The 20,106-nt window shown below is 42.1% G+C and overlaps 1 protein-coding gene across 3 annotated transcripts in view; it reads left to right on the top strand.

The window, feature by feature from the left end:
- Nucleotides 1-19,774, top strand: part of LOC146171734 (uncharacterized) — a 102,875-nt gene extending 83,101 nt beyond the window's left edge. Inside the window, exons 3-5 of one of the 3 annotated variants that reach the window (XR_014702788.1) lie at nt 3,072-3,123; nt 9,295-9,372; nt 9,807-10,101. The gene's annotated coding sequence lies outside the window, so the exon portion shown is untranslated. Of the gene's footprint in view, nt 1-3,071; nt 3,124-9,294; nt 9,373-9,806; nt 10,102-18,880; nt 18,989-19,691 lie in introns of those variants that run through there. The other 2 variants (XR_014702787.1, XR_014702789.1) reach the window with 2 other exon arrangements.
- Nucleotides 19,775-20,106: the final 332 nt, after the last annotated feature.

The raw sequence follows: 20,106 nt of genomic DNA on the forward strand, positions 1-20,106 counted from the left end.
AGGGACACGATGTCGCATTATAACATCTTTCCTGTCCTCGACTTTACAGCCCACTACACAGCAATGGTGGTCTATTGCAGACCAGAAAAAAAGCAGCAGTAGTTGGGATCGCGAGATTTCAAGACTGACAACTGAACAATACGTGCTTTTGCGAGCAGACGGATCTCTCTCGGCCGGAAGTGTTCCGTTTCCATCAAGTTGCGTGCAGAATTCTTACCTTTCTTTAATATACAATGATAACTAACGAATAAAATACTTCTTTCAGGAAGAATAGTGCTAATTTTAAAATCTATAATTGCAAAAATTACATGTGACGTCATATGGCCAATGTCAATGATAACGCTAACCCCAATGATGTCGTATGGGCTGGGCGGCTGAAAACGCACGGTGGTGAGTCACCCACATCGGCTGCAAGCGGCAATTTTCAAAAATTATTTGTAAATTATAGCTAACACGCAGAGCTTTTTGAATATGATCTCGATGCTCACTAAGACCACCTCTAAACACATGTAGCATCAAAATACGGCTGTAAATGGCATTTCAGGGGCCCTTGCCATGGTAGTTTTCACAAAATACAAAAAGTAGCTGGCGCATAGTACCACTTAATTTCAGTGGTATGTACGTTTACGTTCATGGTCTACACTATTTGCCAGGTATGTGGCAGCTATCTATTTAATCACCACAACAAACCATAGATCCATAGAGTTTACCGACAGATACACACCACTGTGCCAAGGGAAGGCCTAGGCCTAGCTGTTTCAGGTTCAAATTTCCTCGATAATGTGGAAAGGCAGGACGAATTCTGGCCGAGTTTTATTGGACGTGTGCTCTGTGACAAAAGGGGGACTGTGGACCTGTGGAACAACGTGCGCTATGCCTTTAAGGTGCAAATGCCACCTTGAGCAAGATATGTGGTCATGCACAGAAAAACGAAAAAACGGCGGTTCAGAATTAATGCACATGGCTGCCAAGATCTCTCGTGCCTCTTCGAGCGGTGGAACTTCTGACGTCGTCCCTGCAGTTTGGCGAGATCTCAGACGACGACAGTTCCACCGACAACTCTGCAGTAGTACAAGCTGGCGGGAGAGGTAAATATATACGTTTGAATTCGGTTGGCTAAGGACGTGCAGACAGAATCCTCAGATCTGGGCTTACTGTTCAGTCTAACCAGTGAAGATGATGGTGTTATTTTATTTCATTTGAAAACATAGAGCCGAGTCTAATAATAGTTCTGGGGTCGGAAAGCGCGGTCTTCGAATAGCGTCTCATTTGCATAAGTGTGTGCACAGTGGAGATCGTAAAAGAAAAAAAAAGATGGAGGGGGGTCTTTATAAGTGCGCCAAATATTCTGGAAGTTGTTACTTTGAATCTCTCACTGCCTGGGTGCTGGACTTTACACTGACGCCATGTTTATTAACCTTTTACAGTAATTGGCACAGTACTAGTATTCCATACAATACCTTCATAGGCTAAGTGTCATCTTAAATAAGCTCTCTGCTCCTAGTGGGCTGCAACTTATGAGGGTAGGAGGGAGGGTTTTGTTTAAGCTGCATCATATATGAAATCACAAATAATGGAACTTCCAGCAACAGGCACTTAGAAAGAAAACCAGAACGAGGAGATGGGGTCCCCGAATAATATTGTTACGGATGACAAGGAAGAAGAAGCGGGCAGTGGCGCGGGCAGGAGCGCTCGCGCTAGGCCCGCGAACATTCATTAAACGTCATCTACCATCGTCATCGGTCATGTTCTGTCTCCTGTCTTCATCGGCTTGCCGCTTCGTAACATTTGGTTGGAGGTGCGGCGTATGGCATACCCATCCTCGCCTTGGAGCATCGACGCCATCTTCAAGCCGGGACCATCACCGAGGGCCCAGGGACATCGCCGAGCAGCTTCGCCCCAGCCCTTCAAGCCCAGACCTGAACAACTACCACCACCCAGCCCCCAGCCCGGACCGGAAGACAAGGAGAAGAGACATACCGATCAGAACCGAGATGAAGGACCCGAATGACCCGAAGGAACCGATCGACACGAACACGCAACCCCCGCCCAAGCTGCCCGACGTGACCTCGAGCCATCGGTCCCATGGACTCTGGTGACGGATGGTTGACAGCTCCAAGGGAGGCGGATCACCCACGCATCAGACATCGTACCGGCAAGCCGTTCTATTCTTCCTCTTCTTCGAGCATCCAGACACGCCCATCATCATGCCATAAAATCATTAACATCACTAAACTTCCTCGTCCACGATCGGGACGATCGCTCGGTGGCCCCGGGTCATGTTACGGACGACAAAGAAGAAGAAGCGGGCAGTGGCACGGGCAGGAGCGCTCGCGCTAGGCCCGCGAACATTGATTAAACGTCATCTACCATCGTCATCGGTCATGTTCTGTCTCCTGTCTTCACCGGCTTGCCGCTTCGTAACAATATCTTTGTTTAGCTGTTGAGAGACCTTGTCGAGATGCAAAAACGATTTCTAGGAGGTCCCTTTTTGTGAGGTGATCTGCACTTGCTTAGTGACTGGAGAAATGATTTTAATGGTTTAATGTCAATCTCACAGTCCTGTGGTGGTGGACAACATCGAAAAAATGGAACTGCACAATAAATGAGATAATGTGGAAAATATTTTTCTGCCACCACCATCACTATCACCCTATGTCTCTCAAATAGTTCCATCAATGTTTCTCTGCCGCTTTGGGGGAGGAAAATGGGCCATATCAGTGTGAGTCCTGGACTAGTCTTATGCATTACCTCCACGTCTGATAAAGGTTGTGTTTGGGTTCTGTGCGCTGCAAAAGTAATTCATCATCCTTGCACTAACACATACTTTTTTAGTTCCATGCAGTTAACATTAAGCAGGATATATTGTTTACATTATTAGATATATAGCATAGTAGGAAGGACCACTGTGTGTGTGTGAGAGAGGAAAGGGAGGGGAGGTTACATGCACTTTAGCGTGTTGCTTAGACCTCTGCATTCTAAGCTTTACTTGAATGTATGTTAATGGCATGCCTGATGTTTCATGAAAGTCGGCTGATGTACTGTCTAACATCTATGCTCTTTGTCACCAGGTTACACAGAGCATTGATGAAGACGAGGACGGAGAGGCTGGATTGATGCCAGGTATGAAAAAGGCTTTTGGCAGAGAAAGGAAATGCTCATGGCACAAAGTTGTCAGTGTTGTTTAATTACATATTTTTTTCATTTGCCCCCACTACAAGGAACTTGATATTCGTACAGTACGGAGTTTCTCGATTCATATAATCCAGTATCTAATTTTCAGCATGGTTCACACTAAGTTAGCATAGTTTACACATGATATCTCACACTGCATTCTTTTCTTGATGGTCTTTATTTTGAGATGTTTCAAAATACCTTTTATTTCTCTGTTGAGAAGCTTGGTGTCCTATTAGAGCTGCCACTAAAAAGTGTGAACTTGATAACCGATAACCCTTCTTTCTTACACCAAGCAAAAGCAAGATATTGCTTGCCAGTAGGCACAGATGTGCACGACACTCTCCTGGAAAAGCTGGCAACAGTGCAGGTAAAATTGTAATATTTTAGTTTGGCCTGTCTCAGAATTTGTTGTGGAAGTGTTATAGTAGCTCTTGTGCTTGTTTTCTTTTGTAACCTATTGTGCTGTAAGTAGAAAGCAAACATTGAGGTTTAAAGATGTAAACTAAAACTGCAAGCAGGGTCCAAGATTTCAATTTTTTTTTCAAGTGTCAAGTTTATTGTGCACATACGATAGTATTACATACATGATAAATACAAAAGGAGTCCCATATAGTCAAATGTACTGTACTGGGACCTCTTCAGCTAATTAGAACGTGTTATGAAAGGGAGCAGTAGTAACAGCAAATGTACAAAGTAGAAATATAGTGTGTTATAACAAATATAATGTGAGAGGCAATAGAAAAAATTTATGCTTAAATTATAGAATACCCCACTAGATGTAACCGTAGGCAGAACAAGTATTATCATATCATAAGAAAATCAAAGGAAGAACAGTAGCATAGTGTAAAATAATACAAGAGAGTACAAGTATCTATTATTCAAATATTAATACAAACAAGTAAACGTGCAAAAAACAAGTTAAAAACGTAACTTTTTACAGAGTGTGTATGAAGTATTTCATTAGTGGATGGCACTGAATGATTGAAGAATAGAAGAACAATATGAGTGCCAGTAAACAAATGTAGCGAAGGGCTTGATTTGATGTCCAGAGGTGTGTTATTCCATGCTTTGACTGATGTGAATCCAACTACGGTAATTAGTGCGCACTCTTGACAGGGAAAATTAGTTCTTGATGAAAATCCCGTGGTATTGGGGTCAGTAAGATCTTGACGATATATAAACTAGAGAAGATTGTTGTAACTAACAAAACAATATGTGAAAGTGCCTAAGTTATACATAAGGCAGAGATGGGAACAATGTTAAGTTTCTGAAAAAACTCTGGAATATTGGCACGGTATGGGTTGCATGTAATTATACGTAAAGCTTGGTTTTGTATGTGTTGTAGTGGTGTGATGTCACGTGTGAAGGATATGCGAAATCCTAAGTCGTAATGCAGTAATCAAGATGACTATGTATGAAAGCGTAGTATTATGTTCACATTCATGGAGAAAGGACTGTGCAGGTTTGAAATCCATTTCTCGCTCTGAATACTGACAGTCTCAGCGCCACTTCGCTGTCTGCAAGAAACAGCAATTAGTGGCTGAGTTGCTGCTAAAGCAAGGAAATGGCTTGACAAAAGCTGAAAAATGAAAGTACCTGTAGGGGGACAGGGTTTCCAATGTTGCCAAGTTGCAGTTTCTAAAATACACAGTGTTATCAAGTGTGTTTACCATGCTTAGTGGACATCCTATCAGAGGTTGGCCATCAATAAATATAAGACACTCACTAAAGCTTGTTAGTTTGCTTCTGTCAAGCTTAATTGATGACTTTGAAATCACAATAATAATGCCAATGACACCTATAGTTGTATGGATTTACTGAAATTCAATGGCTCTTCATATACTTCTTATTTTTTTTTTCTTTCCCACCTTTTACTACCTGACCCATATCACAAAACAGCACTTTAAGCCCTTGTCACATTGTTGCATGAATAGCGATGTGGCTCTGAGATGCACCATGCTGAAGGTTTCTTAGTTTTCTTTCAGCTTGAGTGTCACTCGTGCTACCGAGAGTGACATTTTGTGATCAGTAATGCCTGCAATAATTATGCAAAAAGCAGTTCAGTGACTTAGAGAGGTATGTCACTGTGATTTTGGAGGGAAGTGGATAAACAAAAATATGCTTCAAGGTTTAGTCAGGGCTTTTTCACCTTCTATGCATCAAGATTGGTGGGGCCTGAATTGCTCTTTTCTCTAATTTAGCAGCTGCATAAGGTGAAAGCAAAAAATATATTGTTTAGCAGAATCATATATAATTAAATATTGTTCAGCAGAATCAGATCTGTGTAAGTATATAGCTTCACCATTAGGAGGAGCCATGTGTGGCTCTGGGAGAAGCAATATCATGATCAGTCAGTGCTACCACATGCATCTTCACGTTTTTGCTGAAACAAGAGCATGCCATAATTGCCTCCCGCTGCACACAATTGCTCGTGTCTGCCATAGGATGCTATGTTAGGAGACTCAGGTTATCATAAAAGACATAAAAGATGAGTGCTTGACCACGGCCGCTCAATGGAGGCACACTTGGTGCGGCCCGTCGCGTCGCGCCTCAATGCCTGGGGAAGCGCGTATTGGGAGAAGTTACAGTTTCCGCCGTGATTCTCCGCGGGGGCGCCACCACTCCGTGACAAGGCGCCGCCGGCACGGACGAGCAGACAACGCGGAAGGAGCGCGCTGGCTATGTTGGCGCGTGTTATCGTTTTGACAACTCAGCATAACCGCGTGGTTCTGATAGTTCTGCATGCGTGTCATCGGTGCCTGTGTCAACAGCGTCCTAAGCGTATGCCAGGCAACTGCTGTGTGCCGCTGTGCACCACGAAAGCAAGAAAAGATCGGTTATCATGAGTTCCCGTGCGATTCACAACGTCGAGCAACATGGCTGAAAAAACATATTTTGGGAGGGCTAGGATGGAAAAGGAAGCCGGTGGGAGCCGAGTGACAAGTCACTAGTATACTCACTGCACTTCACAGATGACGATTGCAGGAAGAACATAAAGCTGAAGATCCTGCTTCCTTCAGCTGTCCCCTCCGTGTTTCCGAACTGTCCACATTACAAGTTAAGTTACTCACGCGGGCTCATGTTGAGCTAAACAACCTTGAAAAAATTAATGTGCGCAGGTTAATAGCTTTATTTTCCCCACTTGTAATAGCTACACTTCATTTTCTCCTGGACCCCCCCCCCCCCCCCCCCCCTGTGTCATCCTGAAGCGTGTGTGTTTCAAGATAGCTCCGCCACGATTACTTTTATGACTATGATATCAAAATGGTATGCCTTGCCCAATATCGCATAAGTGAAGCCATGGAGACACCAAGAGGAGCCGCTCTATTTGTCAGATGACGAGCGACTCTCTTGGTTAGAGTTGGACTTTGCCATATCGAAGACATTCAGGTCCAAGGAGGCACGTCGAAGCAAAGGCTAACCAAACAAACGTACGAAGCAACAATCATGACAACCAGATCCACAGTGGTGCAAATTAAGTACCTTCTTGATCACATCAAGTATCTTACAACAATCTCTTCTGTGTGCCTTACCAGTGCGTTGCATTTAACCGAATCTTATTTTCAGCTTCCGATACGCCCTATAGCAGGCTCTGAAAGCGGGTCTATAGTATCGCTTTTTAGCAGCCTAGGGCAATTCAAAGGCGGGAACGACAAAGTTGACGCAAGGGCTGCAGTTTTCACCTCGGAGAAAATACTGAAGGATGCACTAGCGAAAAAAATATATATATATCGACTGAAATTGTACACATTTTGCCATGCTTTGTGCAGGCTGGCATATTGCAAGCACCAAAGTCTGCAAATGAACCTATCAACAATTACGCAGCTATAAAACTTGGTATTCGTGATTATTAAACTCCAACCTTGCCAACTGCCATATCACGTCTGCTGCGAGAGAGTTTTCGAGTCAGCTTGTTTTCATTCATTTGTGGTGTGAACCAGCAGCTGAGATAGAGTTAGCACCGACTGCATTCTTGGCTGGTTACCTTGCACGTCCATTTGAAGAGAAAGTACGAATAATTTTACAGAATGTCATGAAACATTTTTATTCATTCTGTTTTCAGTGCCTGCCCGTGTTTCCAATATTTATATATTACCAAAGTTTAAATAACTTGTAGTGCTTACTTTAGATTGTCAATAATTTTATTTTATTAGTCCCCATCCATTTATTAACTGTGCCTTGCGATTAATGCAAAACCTTGGACTTATCAAAATTCTTGATGATGGACGCCTAAGCTATCTGAAAATCACCATGCACCTTTGTTAGCAAGGTGATGAAGTGCCCGCGGGTCATAAGAAGCAGCAAGCTACGCAGAATGTTAGTTTCATCCCTTCTTCCCTATTTTGTGCAGTTTACGGAGTTGATTTGCGAGAGAGAAGACCGCAGTCACACTAAGGACCTAACCACACTAATGCGACCACTGCTGACCTACTGGACAGGCAACATCAATCAGACAGTGGAAAAAATCACGCTTGCATATAAATCTTTTTTGAGGAAAGTTCTTCGCTTGTAAAATAAGCTTGCATGTCTTCTGTGCATCACGCGGCTTCATAATCAAACGAGAAAAAAAAAATGCCTGAGCCTGCGGGCGTGTCGTTGAACTGGCTGTCTTGTGTTGTTTCTTTTGCAACAGTTTGTGTTAGTATGTTTTGGTGGTGGTACCAACTTGAATATTATTTCCAGTGAAAACGGAGGAACAGGCTGAACAGTAATGTTGAACGCTACGTCCTGAATTGTAAGTTTCCAGAAAAGTGCACGCTGAATAAATGGCCCCAAACCGTGTCGAGATTTCAAAATTGTAATATCTAATACGTTATTACAGTGGTTGAAACGCAACTAAATGGGTGCGCAATCAGCGAAGCACACGACTGCCTCGTTCTTGTTGTAAACGGAAGACCACGAATCACTTGGAAAAGCCTAGTGATGATGACTTGCCGCTATCACCTTATCAATAGCAAACTTGCACGTAGCATCGCATAATGTGTGAAATGCCGCTCATAATCCTAAATTGAGCAAACGCCGACCGCGCGGACACGAAAGCACAGCCACGGCCGCTGCGCGTTGCTCTCCGCCCGGAGTCGTCCCGGAGCGGTGGCGCCGCAGCGGTGGCGATGAGAACTAGGCGCAATACGGCTCTTTTGGGCGACGCGACGGGCCGCACCCAAGTGCGCCTCCATTGAGCGGCCGTGGCTTGACCTATGGCAATGTAGTCACTTAAGATCTACATTCTTCTAATGTACATTTAGTTATTTAAATGCTTAGTTTTGGAGAACTGCTGATTTTAACTCTAATGCCGCCAAGACTACTAAAAAAGGTGCTCTTCCTGGCTGAATATCATTCCAGATACTGAGATTATGAACACTTTTTTGCTTGCAGTTGGCAAGCGGCCATCTAGCAAACTTGGCCTTCCAATGTACACCACATAGCATTTGGCCTTTTCCTTCCATTGATTCCCCTTAACATCTGAAGTGTGTACATATATGGCTTTAGGTGGGCGTTTCAATCAGTTTCAGTTATAACAGTTGATTTAAAATTATAACTGCCATATGAGCACTTAAGCCTGTTTCACATGCAAGTGAAAAGCCCAGCAATTTCTGCCGGAGTAACTAAAAGACTTTTGAGCTGTCACGGCAGCTTGAGCTATCCATTTCCAACCTGTTGGAAATTTTTTGCTATGTCCATGCTGCTGACCACTGAGTTCACTCAATTGCTTGCATGTGAACCAGCCTTTATGTGAAGATTTAAAAAGTAACTGAACAAATTTTAGTTAAATAGGAAACTAGCAAGGATAGCTATTGTGTCTTTACATGTTTATCAAGCCTTATAGACTGATTATAAAAAGGAATTGCATGTAGTGGCCATCCTCTCCTTTTTTAAAAAAATTGGATCTCTTGTGTCCACTTTTCTGCTCCCCCTCCTTGGTTTAATGGAACTACAATGCAACGTTTATTAATATGCTAGTCTTTTAATAGTTGTAAGTGGCGTGCTGTGCTGTTCATGAAGCTTACTATGATATAAACATTTAGGCTTCAAAAATTTCAGAAAGGAAAGCTGGGCTAAGTTCTTATTGATTGAGGCAAGATTTTCTCCTCTGGACTCACATTTTTTTTATCAAAGCAGAAAGAAGTGCCAGTACCTTCCCCTGTGCCAAATGATGTAGACAGCTCAGGTTCTGAAGAAGACTGAGGTTCTCAAGTAAGCATGTTTATTTCTGAAATGCTGAATGTTTAAATGCTATATAGAACACAAATTAGAAGGATGCAACTTTTAGTATACAGTAATTGTAGTTCAAAATTGAGTTATGATTATATAGCTGCAAAGGATAATTTCATCTTGACACCAAAAGCTTTGAATGAAGGGCAAATGTTAAGCATTTTGGGCAGATAACCTTTCTTTAGCTTGCATGTTCAGTACATGCTCACCTTTATGCTGACCCTAACAAATGTAAAAAGATGGAATTTATCATAGAAGGAACCATATCCCACTGTTAGTCAGTAAAATACACCTGTCATTGTATCAGTCAGGCTCTGCTATTTGACATTTATATGTATAAGTGGACTGTAGGGAAATTTGGTGTGAACTAACATTTTCCCCCAATTAATATTTGTGGAATATCTCATTTATTTTAGGATGCTGACTGCAGAGCTCAACAAAGTACTTTGCAAGTTGCTGATGAGAGGACACAAGTTGCAGCCCTTCTCGTGTGCTATGTGATGCGCCATAAAATCAGCAACCAGAGGAATCACAGACCCGCTGGACCTGCTGAATATCATCTACCCAGGAAAAGCTTCAAAAACTGAAATATACTTGCTTTTCAAAGCTTTGGGTGCACACATTCCTGAAGCTGAGAACCGCTTCTATTGTCTTGATTGTACCAGGTACTTGGGAGTTCAGCTCAGATTGAGATTCACTGCGAGAATTCTGAATGGGATATTGACATAACCTTTTGTTCTTCCTTCCTTGTAATTCCTTTGAAAGAGCAGCTTCAACGAATCCTTGGGCAGCAACACTTGAAGTTGCTTCTGCAAAGAAGCAGAGGAAGTGTGATTAGTGATGTAGTAGATGGCATAGAACATGCCAAGCTGTCGGCTGATTTTTCAACTCACAATATTTCACTATAGTGGAATACAGATAGGATTAGAGTGTTTTAAAAATTTACTTTTGACATCTGGCCAGTTCAGTGTGATATTCTTGAGCTGGACCTTGCAGTGTGAAAGCAGAACATGCTTATGCCTGCTCTTTGTTTTGGTTTTTCAAAGCCAAACATGACCACTCTTTTTACACCCTTTGCAAAGGAGCTATAGGAGCTTTCCTTAGGATTTCCAATAAGTTAAACATGGAGAACAGGTCCAAATAAGGGTATTTGCAGGTGCGTGTTCAGTGGATTCCATTCATTCAGCAGTCAGAAATTATAAACAGTTATTTATTATTTATTTATTTATTTTCAGTACACCCTGCAGCGCCGAAGCATTATAGCAGGGGAGTGGGTACAACATTAAAGTGACGAGCAGATAAACAACAAAAGAAATCACACGAGAGAAAGAACAAAAAAAGCAGGGGGGGGGGGTAGACAAAGGAGTAATGAATTAAAAAAAAATAAAAGAGGAACAACAATGCATTCGGTCAACAATAATAGTTTGAAGGAACAACAGTAAAATCACAAATCATTGATTAGCCATAAAAATACATCTCAGTCTACACTCACATCAGCTGGCAACTTCTTCCATTCAGAAATAGTACGTGGAAAAAATGAGTACTTTTTGTAGTTCGTTTTACACGCCATTTCCCGAATTTTAAAAGTGTGGTCTGTCCTGTTAGAAATATAGTGGGCTGTTTTTAGGTACTTTTCCTTATCAATGCCTGTTGTGTCGGTGTATATTGAGTGCAGAAGTTTGAGCCTTTGCTTCTGGCGCCTTATCTGTAGCGGTTCGAGTTCTATGTGTTTCTTTTTCTGTGTTATGCTGGCATGTCTGGAATACTGCCTTGATATAAATCTGGCTGCGCGGTTTTGTATAGCTTCTAATTTATCAATCGGGTACCGCTGATGCGGATCCCATACTGCAGACGCATATTCCAGTTGAGGCCTTACCAGTGACTTGTAGGCAGTACTTTTAAGAGTTTAATGGTTTATATGGGTGTGGCTGGTGTCACTACCCCGGGGGCTCGAAGGAAAGAAGCCAACAGTTTGAGGCCAAAGAAAGTATTGGGGATTGCACTTTGTCTTTTTTTTAATTTTTACTTCGGTAATCACATAAATTAGTAATGTAATCTGTTTAGGGGAAAGATAAACAAAGTAGAAGGAAAAACAACGCGCCCATGGTGGGAACCAAACCCACGACCTCCGAATATCGCATCTGGTGCTCTTCCAACTGAGTTGCATCGGCCACTGTCCCACCTGCTACTTTCTTCGGTATTAATGTTGCCTCTATCCGAACCTTGAGAGTGTTCTTCTTAGGAATATTTAGATCCTGCTGCAGAGTGCAGGACTGTTGTGAAGCATGTGGAAGTGGCTAGAAAAGGCACACCTTAGGTGCCTGTTTATTAGTAGCGTCAAGGGACCTTGCCTTGCCATGACCTCACTTTGATGTGGTGGATGGTTTTATTCCCGATTACCAACATTGTGCCTGCTTTGGTGTCATGTGACAGTTACTCAAACTGTGGCTAGAAAGCGAGTATGACTGCCCTAGGTAGAAAACAATTGACTCAGCTAAATAGTCTGGTGTTGACCATCTCACCTCCGATAAAGATCACCTGCACCCCAAAGAGGTTTGAAGACAGAGCTAGGTAATGGGAAGGTGTCAGACCCCTTGCAGACCCCTACCATGCTCTGTACAGAGGAGGGCTCCTGCTTCTTTGTCTAGCAAATAGTTACTTTGGACATACCACTTTTCTTTTTATTATTATTTCTTTTATTTTCTATTATTATTTATTTTTTTGCTGGTGGTGCTGCGATGTGCAGGTCTGAGTTACTCCTTTAGACTGAACCAGCTCTGCTAGATGCTTTAACAATAGTTACACGAGTTGTGTCGATTCATTTCATAACTCCTCTGTGGTGCACTGTTATTCACTGAGGCTTAAGCTCCAGAAGCCTGCAGGATTGATGCAATAGGCTCCCAAAACATCGCTGGGCAGCGCTGTGGCTCCTGATGGGCAACGCCATCTGTGGCAGAAAAACACACACTGGGACGCCGCCGGCTCTGCTCGCTGCCTTCGCGACTTGCGCCGCGCGCTTTCTCTCGAACGAGCACGCACCCTAATGCACCACCGCAGGCGCATCGCAACATGCCGCCTGCCTTCCGTCTTGATTATTGGGCAACCTGCAGCGTATTTCCATGGAGGAAACGTAATTATAGGCGAGAAAATTTTTATTCACGTCAGCACTGTAGAGCAGACGACAGACTGCGATGAGTAAATATTGATTGTGAATGCGTTTCCCACGTTAGCGAAAACGTAGGAAGTTTATCTCGAGGTAAGTCAGCTATTCAACTATATTGTCGTATATAATATGTTTAAAAACTGCGGAAGTATTGACAGTACTCTCGAGATAAAGTTGTTCGCTTGTTGATTATTGTTTTGGCCTGTAGCAATGAGATCTATATACAGTTTTGTATTTATTATTACGATGTTACTAAAGCAAATCTTGCAGTAGAAGAATAAGCTATAGTCCGAAGGAGATGTTTCTTCAAAGGCACGAACGCTAGCAGTCTCAAAAGCACATGCGTGCTCCGCGCGCTGCACGCGACATAACCGGCTCGCTGGCTCGGAAGGAAGGTGAAATCCAAGCTTGTACTACAATCGTGCTTTATTTCGGTTCTTACTAAATGGTTGTGCTTCATTTATATTGGGTTTGCATTTACGAAACCTGTGACGCGAATAGGGTCCTCCGTGCGAGTAGTGTCAATCGAGCTATAACTAGGATCGCTTTTGTATTGCACTTCCAACATATTTTGGTTATGAATAATAATAATGTTGGTTCATTTATTGGCCAATTTGCGGAAATCTGTAAAAGTGGCTCAGTCAAGCATGTTTTCCACCCCCACCCTCCAAAAAAAAGCCTCGTTCCTAGATATTTTCTTGGTTGTAGGACACATTCACACATCATTATCGATCGCGGAACATCTGTTGATTTGGTTGCTTTCAGAGCACTCGCAAAGCAGGGAGAGAGCACAGAAAATCGGCAAAGCAAGACACGCGCGGAGAGAAGAGCAGGATAATCCTCTACCCGCTTCACTTCGTATGGATGGTGTTAAACCATTGTACTCTTTTGATGCCTCTCTAAGACGTCTTTGTCAACTGTCGAACATTTCCGAGTTTATGGAGAAGGGGAAAATTGGCCCTTTTCGTTTCCACAAAGAACGCGAGACTTCTCGGAATGCTGTCATGCGGTTGGAAAACAGGTCTTGTGGAAACGCTTCCAATGAAATCTGCAAAGTTCCACACGTGAGTCTTTTGGCGCTTCGCTTACTATTGTGGCTACCCATGACACAATGCTACTTAGTACCTCCGTTTCGCATCAGCGGAAGCATTTTTGTATCACCAAATAACCGTCAGGCGCAACTCGATCGCCGCACGTGCACAGGAAGCTAGCGGAGTGTCTGCTCCGGCGACGTCCCATCATTTCACATTTCGCCACCATTGCAGGAATGCGACGCTGCCATCGCGCGGCGAAATTTGAGCTTGGGTTCCCTATAGGCATTGCCTTTAGTAAGTGTCGGTTTCCTCTTTCACTCCTTGTTTCCACTTGAGCAGCTTTATGCATTTTGAAAGTTTTCCAGTCATTGATGCTTACTGAGTTTTTTAATGCCTTTACTTTTACATTTGTCATTTTTGCTCATTCTTTTTCTAACAGTATGCATACATATATATGTACATTTTCCTTCTCCCTGCTAAGTTTGTCATTGTTACAAGTGAGCTTGTTTTTTTTTTCTGTCAAGTGGCTCAATCCTATGAGGTATGTATTCATAGTTGTGCTTCATTTACCCTTTCTTACATCTTTCCCAATTTTGCCTGCTTGGCGAGTATTTGGGTACAGTTTAAATCTTATGTAGTGATGGATGCGTTCTCTGTGCATCTTCTTTTTCCCATTATTTTTTCTCTGTTTTTTTTTCGCACTTTCTGGCCATTTTTGCTTTCTTTTTTTTGCACCTCTTACAATTGTAGTCTAATAGGCCTGGAGGAAAGTGGTGGCACATGGAGCACTGAACACAGGGCTCCACTTGGGAAGAAAGGGATAAATGAAAAATGTTCCTCCTCCTAAATCTGCTACTAATATATCTTCCTCAGTTAATGAGAGTGGGCACGTTCCAGATATCTTGTCTTTGGTGAAGTGAATTCCTCGCTGCTGGCTTACTCAGACACATTGACAAGATCTTGCCTTTATAAGGAATAGTTGCTTGCCGAACTGCACTATACGCACTTGCTTCCACTCTGATCAGCTTTTGAAATGGTAATGAAGGCTTGGAGCATCATGCTTTGAAAGGGTGATATAAAACTGAAGGGAGGGGGGCAAGTGATCTGAAAAGGCAAGCTGTTGGGTATACTTATGATCATCTTGACATCTATTCATTAATAACTTTCTTTTGCCATTGAAAGTCACAATCAAGGAGTCCAGCATGGTCATATAACATTCACTGCACTTGTGAATGCTTGAGGCAGCGGGGCTTGCCGATTTTGAAAATCCAGAGTTGGAACTTGCATGTTCTGTGCAGGGTTGCTGCCGAAGTTGGCTAGCGCTGTTGTATCAGTGACAGAGTGGCAGGGTCAGTTGGCGGCAATTTTAGCAAGAATATTGTAGATGATTTCGTCTCCATAACAAAATTTGTCAGCGATTTCCAAGCCAGCAGCTTCCTCCCATTTGTTGAGTGTTATGGCAGAAGTAACAGGGCAAAGGTGGCAGGTGGGCATCAGCTGCTTAGGCTTTGACTGTCTTGGCTTTTGGCAAATATGGCAAGCTACAAATGGGCAGGATGCTTTGAAGTTAGTGTCTTTTATTGTGCCATATGTGAACATGAATACATTTGTTAGGGTGAAAGCTAATCCAGCGGTTCAGGGCCTAGCCAAATTGTCTAATGCTTGTGTGTCTGCTCGTAGTGCTTTCACACTAAAAAGAAACAATGGGGCAGAGTGGACTCAAACCCAGGAATTACTCATGGGAACCAAGTATGAAGTGCCGTAGCTATAACTGCAGTGGATCCTCCCATGTGCAGACTGCAACACACTCTTGCACTGTGCACTGGATAAGCCTCGTCTCCAACTGCCACCTGTGCACAAAACCTTTTGCACCTCCTACTCGATTTAACTGTTTTAAATTTTTATCTTTGATGCTCAAACAACTGGGTTACAGGCAACTACACAGGATGGCTAAAACAAAGGCTCATAACACAAGATGAAGCCGTGGTTGTCTCTGGCTTCATGAATGGGCTAAGCTTATTGTTTTGACTTCATTGCTCTTCGGGTGTCATTTGGCTGATTCTAATGGGTGGCTCGTATTCTTACTCATTTCAATTTGTAAAACAGGTGCTGTTTTATTTTGATTCTATTATTTTCTTTGTGCAGTCACTATTCTTTGTTGATTTAAAATGTGTAATAAATTTTTGAATGTCTTGCAACCTTCACGATTATTGTCCCACAATGATACATATGTCACTGAGCAGCTCATTAGTGGCAGAGGGACACACGAGTCATGATTCCCACTTTTTCTGTGGTTCTATTTATTCGTAAAGTTTCAACACTTTGTTTATATATAATTTCAGCCATGCCTGCTTGATGAAGCAGCGAGTCTGGAGCTTGAAACTCCATAGCTTTTTTCAGATGCATTAAGATAAAGATGCCAGATAAGAAATTCCTTTTTTTTATGTGCAGGAAGGAACAACTATAGATAGCAACAAACACTTGTTGGGAAGGTTAGAGGGCATAAAGAAAAGCTGTTCTCTTTTACCATGATGAATATAACTGCACAATTCGCTCAGCCTGACTGAGTTTCGAACGCTAATTTTTTAATGTCTTTTGCAGAGTTACTTTTTTTTGGTGCAGGGCCGGATTAAGGAGAATGGCCCTGGGTAAAGCACTTACATAAACACCTCCCCCCCCTTTTTTTTGTCCTTAATCACTTTTATCCTACACTTCTGCAGTATGCCCCATTTTATTCTATCTATATTAAACTAAAGAAAGAAAATATGTGATCATTGCGATTAGTGCGAGAGTGATGCATTAGTTTGGCACCACACAGAACAGAAGCAATGCCATTAACAGTCAGGCATGAAAGTAACACATAAGAAACTAGTCCGGCACTCACTCTGACAGCCCATTTTCCTCCCCTAAAGCAGCAGAAAAGAGCAGATGGAACTATTTGAGAGATAAGGGCAATAGTGATAGGGATGAAGGTGGCAGTGGAAAAAAAATCACTTTCATCAGTTCCTTCAATTACGTTTTTTCCATGTAGTCCACAGTAACAGGATGGAGGGGAAACTATTAAAACTTCTGTGATAATATAAGCAGGTGCAGATCACCTCACATGAAAGGGGCCTTCGAGAATGGTGGGGAATTCCTGTTTTGCAGTTCGACAAGGTCTCCCCTGTTGCTAAACAAATAAGTGAATTAGCAGGGACCCTGTCTTGTTCTGTTTTCCTTTTCATACCTGTTTTTCATAAGTTGCGTTATTTGCCATTCCATATTTAAGCATGTTAGAATAAATTGGACCCCTCCTCCTACCTTCGGAGATAAGACCCTGGGCCGCAGCCTCCTTAGCCCACAACTTAATCCAGCACTGCTTGGCCACCAGCTCATTAATGGCCAGAGATTCAGACTCGCAGTAGCAAGAAATCCCTTTTAAGCGAAAAATATTGGGAAAGATTGTCAGTTTAATGTATGTAGCTCAGTTTGATCATTATCAGTATTTAAAACCATGCAAAATTTGGAAAGAAACTGTCAATGTTGTTGGTGTTCCAGAATGAGTAAATAAGTGCAAAATAGTTATTTTATGCGAGACTGACCTACTCACTTTGTGCAAGAACGTTTTGGTAGTTTCTTGAAACAGGAGCTTGTGGGTGAATGCAACAATATGCATTTTGCTTGTCACCATACAGTGCATTAGCACATATGTGTGTCATTTTTTTCTGCTGGATTAAAATTTCAAAAATTGTTGAACACTGTTTCTGTGAACATATCTTTGTTGCACATGCAACAAAAATATATTTCATTAGAATTAAAGGTTGAGCAATCAATATGGATTGTGCACACTAGTTGAAACACTGCTTTATGTGTTTAAAAAAGCACCCAGGACTAGGTAGTGTAATGTCTATGATATTTTTAGTGGCCCTAGGTCCACCAGGAGCCACAGACAGCGTGAACACACATGGCAAGGATGTAGTGGACACACGGACGGCAACAAAAATGACAGGAAAAAATAAAACAAAAAGAGCATCCTACATGAACGGCATTGTAATGCCAATGGCTGGCAGTGAGGTGTGGGACGGCAGCGTGCATCGCCTGCATGTGGCTTGGAGCACTGAGCGCTTGCGTCAGATAACGTACGGGCTGGTGGCTGGCAGGGTACCATGATGCGTTGCCGAATGCCAGTCTCACGCGGCCACGTTACCCGACCGTTCCAGCTAACAACCGCATCACTGGTCAGATGCGCACGTGTGGCCAGTCCACATGGCATTGTTACAATGCATTTTTTTGCACAAGGTTTAATGATCATTAAATGTAGCCCCCCAGTTTCCATTTATTAGAATTGTACTTTTGAGAAATTAACTGCATATTTGCAGAAATACATTTTTAGGTCATTGCCAATATGCTACCCCAAATATGATTTCGAGCACTGATCTATGAAGGCAGCTTAAGTGTGCTTCGAATATATTTTCAAGGACTATTCATTTTCATAATAGAAGTATACTTTAGGCACATTGCTTTCCTATTAACAAAAGTACATTTTAAATATTTTTCAAGATGCTGCCCCGAATATGAATTTAAGCATGGTTTTTCTAAGGATGCTTGAAGTGTGCTGCAAATATATTTTCAAGGGCCCCCCATTTACTATACCTGAAGTGTACTTCAGACAAATTTATTTCATATTTGCATGAGTACATATTTAATTTATTTTAAGTATGTAAAAAAAGCCTATGTATTTTTTACGTATTTCAACTATACTCAAAATGAACTTTCATATATGATATTTTTGACACATTTTAAAACTGCATTTTGAATATTCACCAAAGAATTTGATGAACATATTTCAAACATAATTTGAGTGCATTCGTGGATACAAATTACATTTAAAATGCATAAAAAATATGCCACTGTGTATTCCAAACGCACTTTTTGCTAAGGGATGTACCTTGTCCTACAGTGGAAGTAACCAGCCTTATGATGTCGATAATTGATGCAAAGTTACCCTGCAGTGCTTATTGCACTAGGTTCTGTAGTATATAGTGCGAACAGTATCACAATTTCTAATTGCATTAAATTTTTTGTCATCCACATGGTTATAATTCCCCATCTTACAGTAATTGCACAAATAGTCTAGTTGTATCGGTCATTGATGCTGCATACATTGTTCTTGCTTTCATTTTGTGCTTATGTTGCTTTGCAGGTTGTATCTGCACTGTAGTGTTATGGATGTGTGTTTGTAGCTTTGTACCAAGTCAGATTGCAATATTGATATTAAGCACACTGATAATACCTATTATACCTAATTTTGCAGATTCCCTGTGGCATTACCTCAAGGTGAAGGCCTGCCCTGCCCATGAGTTGCAGAAGCACCACAAAAAGGTGGCAAGGTACCTGGCGAGAAGGGCTGTGACCTGCGGTGGTAAATATCTTCTCATGGTCACGTTTGATTCCTCTGTCCAGTTTAGGCAGAATTAAGTGGTTGGCTGTTATAATTTGTTCAGCATCACAGTAGCAGGCAATGATTGTCATCATGGGTGGGGTGATTGTCTTCCTTGTCGAGCTCTTCTGATATGTTGCCAGTGAGAGGCGAGCAAAAGGAACATCGCCTGTTGCAATGCAGTCAGCAAACTACAAGCCAGTAGGCAGGAAAAAACTCCTAACGCCTCTCATCCATCTCGTGCACCACTGATCTACCGAGCATTGCATAGCTCATATATGTGACTTGCGAACGCCTGAGGTCTGTATTATTGGTGCACAAATAAGTGCCTCCGACCAACAAGCACTGGACACCATTGGAGCTATGCACATTTTTGCTAGGACCGTACAGAGTTCAAGTTCACCAAGTTGCTAAGTTCACAAGATCAGGATAGGTGAGGGTTTATTATTTGTTATCAAGGAAGCATATTATTATAAAAATGATGTAGTTTTCTTTATAATTGGTCATTCGAGCTATGCAGTGCATGCAAAATGTGTTGTCACAGTCAACAGATGTCTCCCAAATTCTGCAGTGGTCTGCACAGCTAGGTGACATTTTGTTGACACATTGCATACTTATGAGTTCTGCAAAGTTTGCGTGTATTTCTTATGGGCATGCAGTCTCACAGTCTTCTCATTTTCTTCAGCTAGGGCATGCTGAACTTGCACAAGCAGAAGAAAAGGAATGTCATCAGCTGGGGGTATTGTGCTAATAAATTGTTTTGCCCCAAGTAAGGTGTTTTTGATGTGTATGGCCATACTTAAGAATACATGGAATGCAGAGCTGGACTGCTTCTCTGCAGCTGCATGTTAATTTATTAATCGCAGCTGCTTAACAAGGCAGACTACAGAAATGCGCTGCACTACACAAATACTACACACCAGGGGACAGACTACAGAAGGATAGTACTACAAAAGACAGACTGTAGACATGCAACACACTACAAAAGACAGACTACAAACATGTGACACACTACATAAGACAGATAGACAACATAATGATGGCATGCCAATAATATGACAAAATACAAACTACAGGTATTTTTTCTGTAGTATTTCTGT

Source organism: Amblyomma maculatum, unplaced genomic scaffold (genome assembly GCF_055883805.1).
Source record: "Amblyomma maculatum isolate TAMU_Amacu unplaced genomic scaffold, ASM5588380v1 scaffold_18, whole genome shotgun sequence".
NCBI lineage: Eukaryota > Metazoa > Arthropoda > Arachnida > Ixodida > Ixodidae > Amblyomma > Amblyomma maculatum.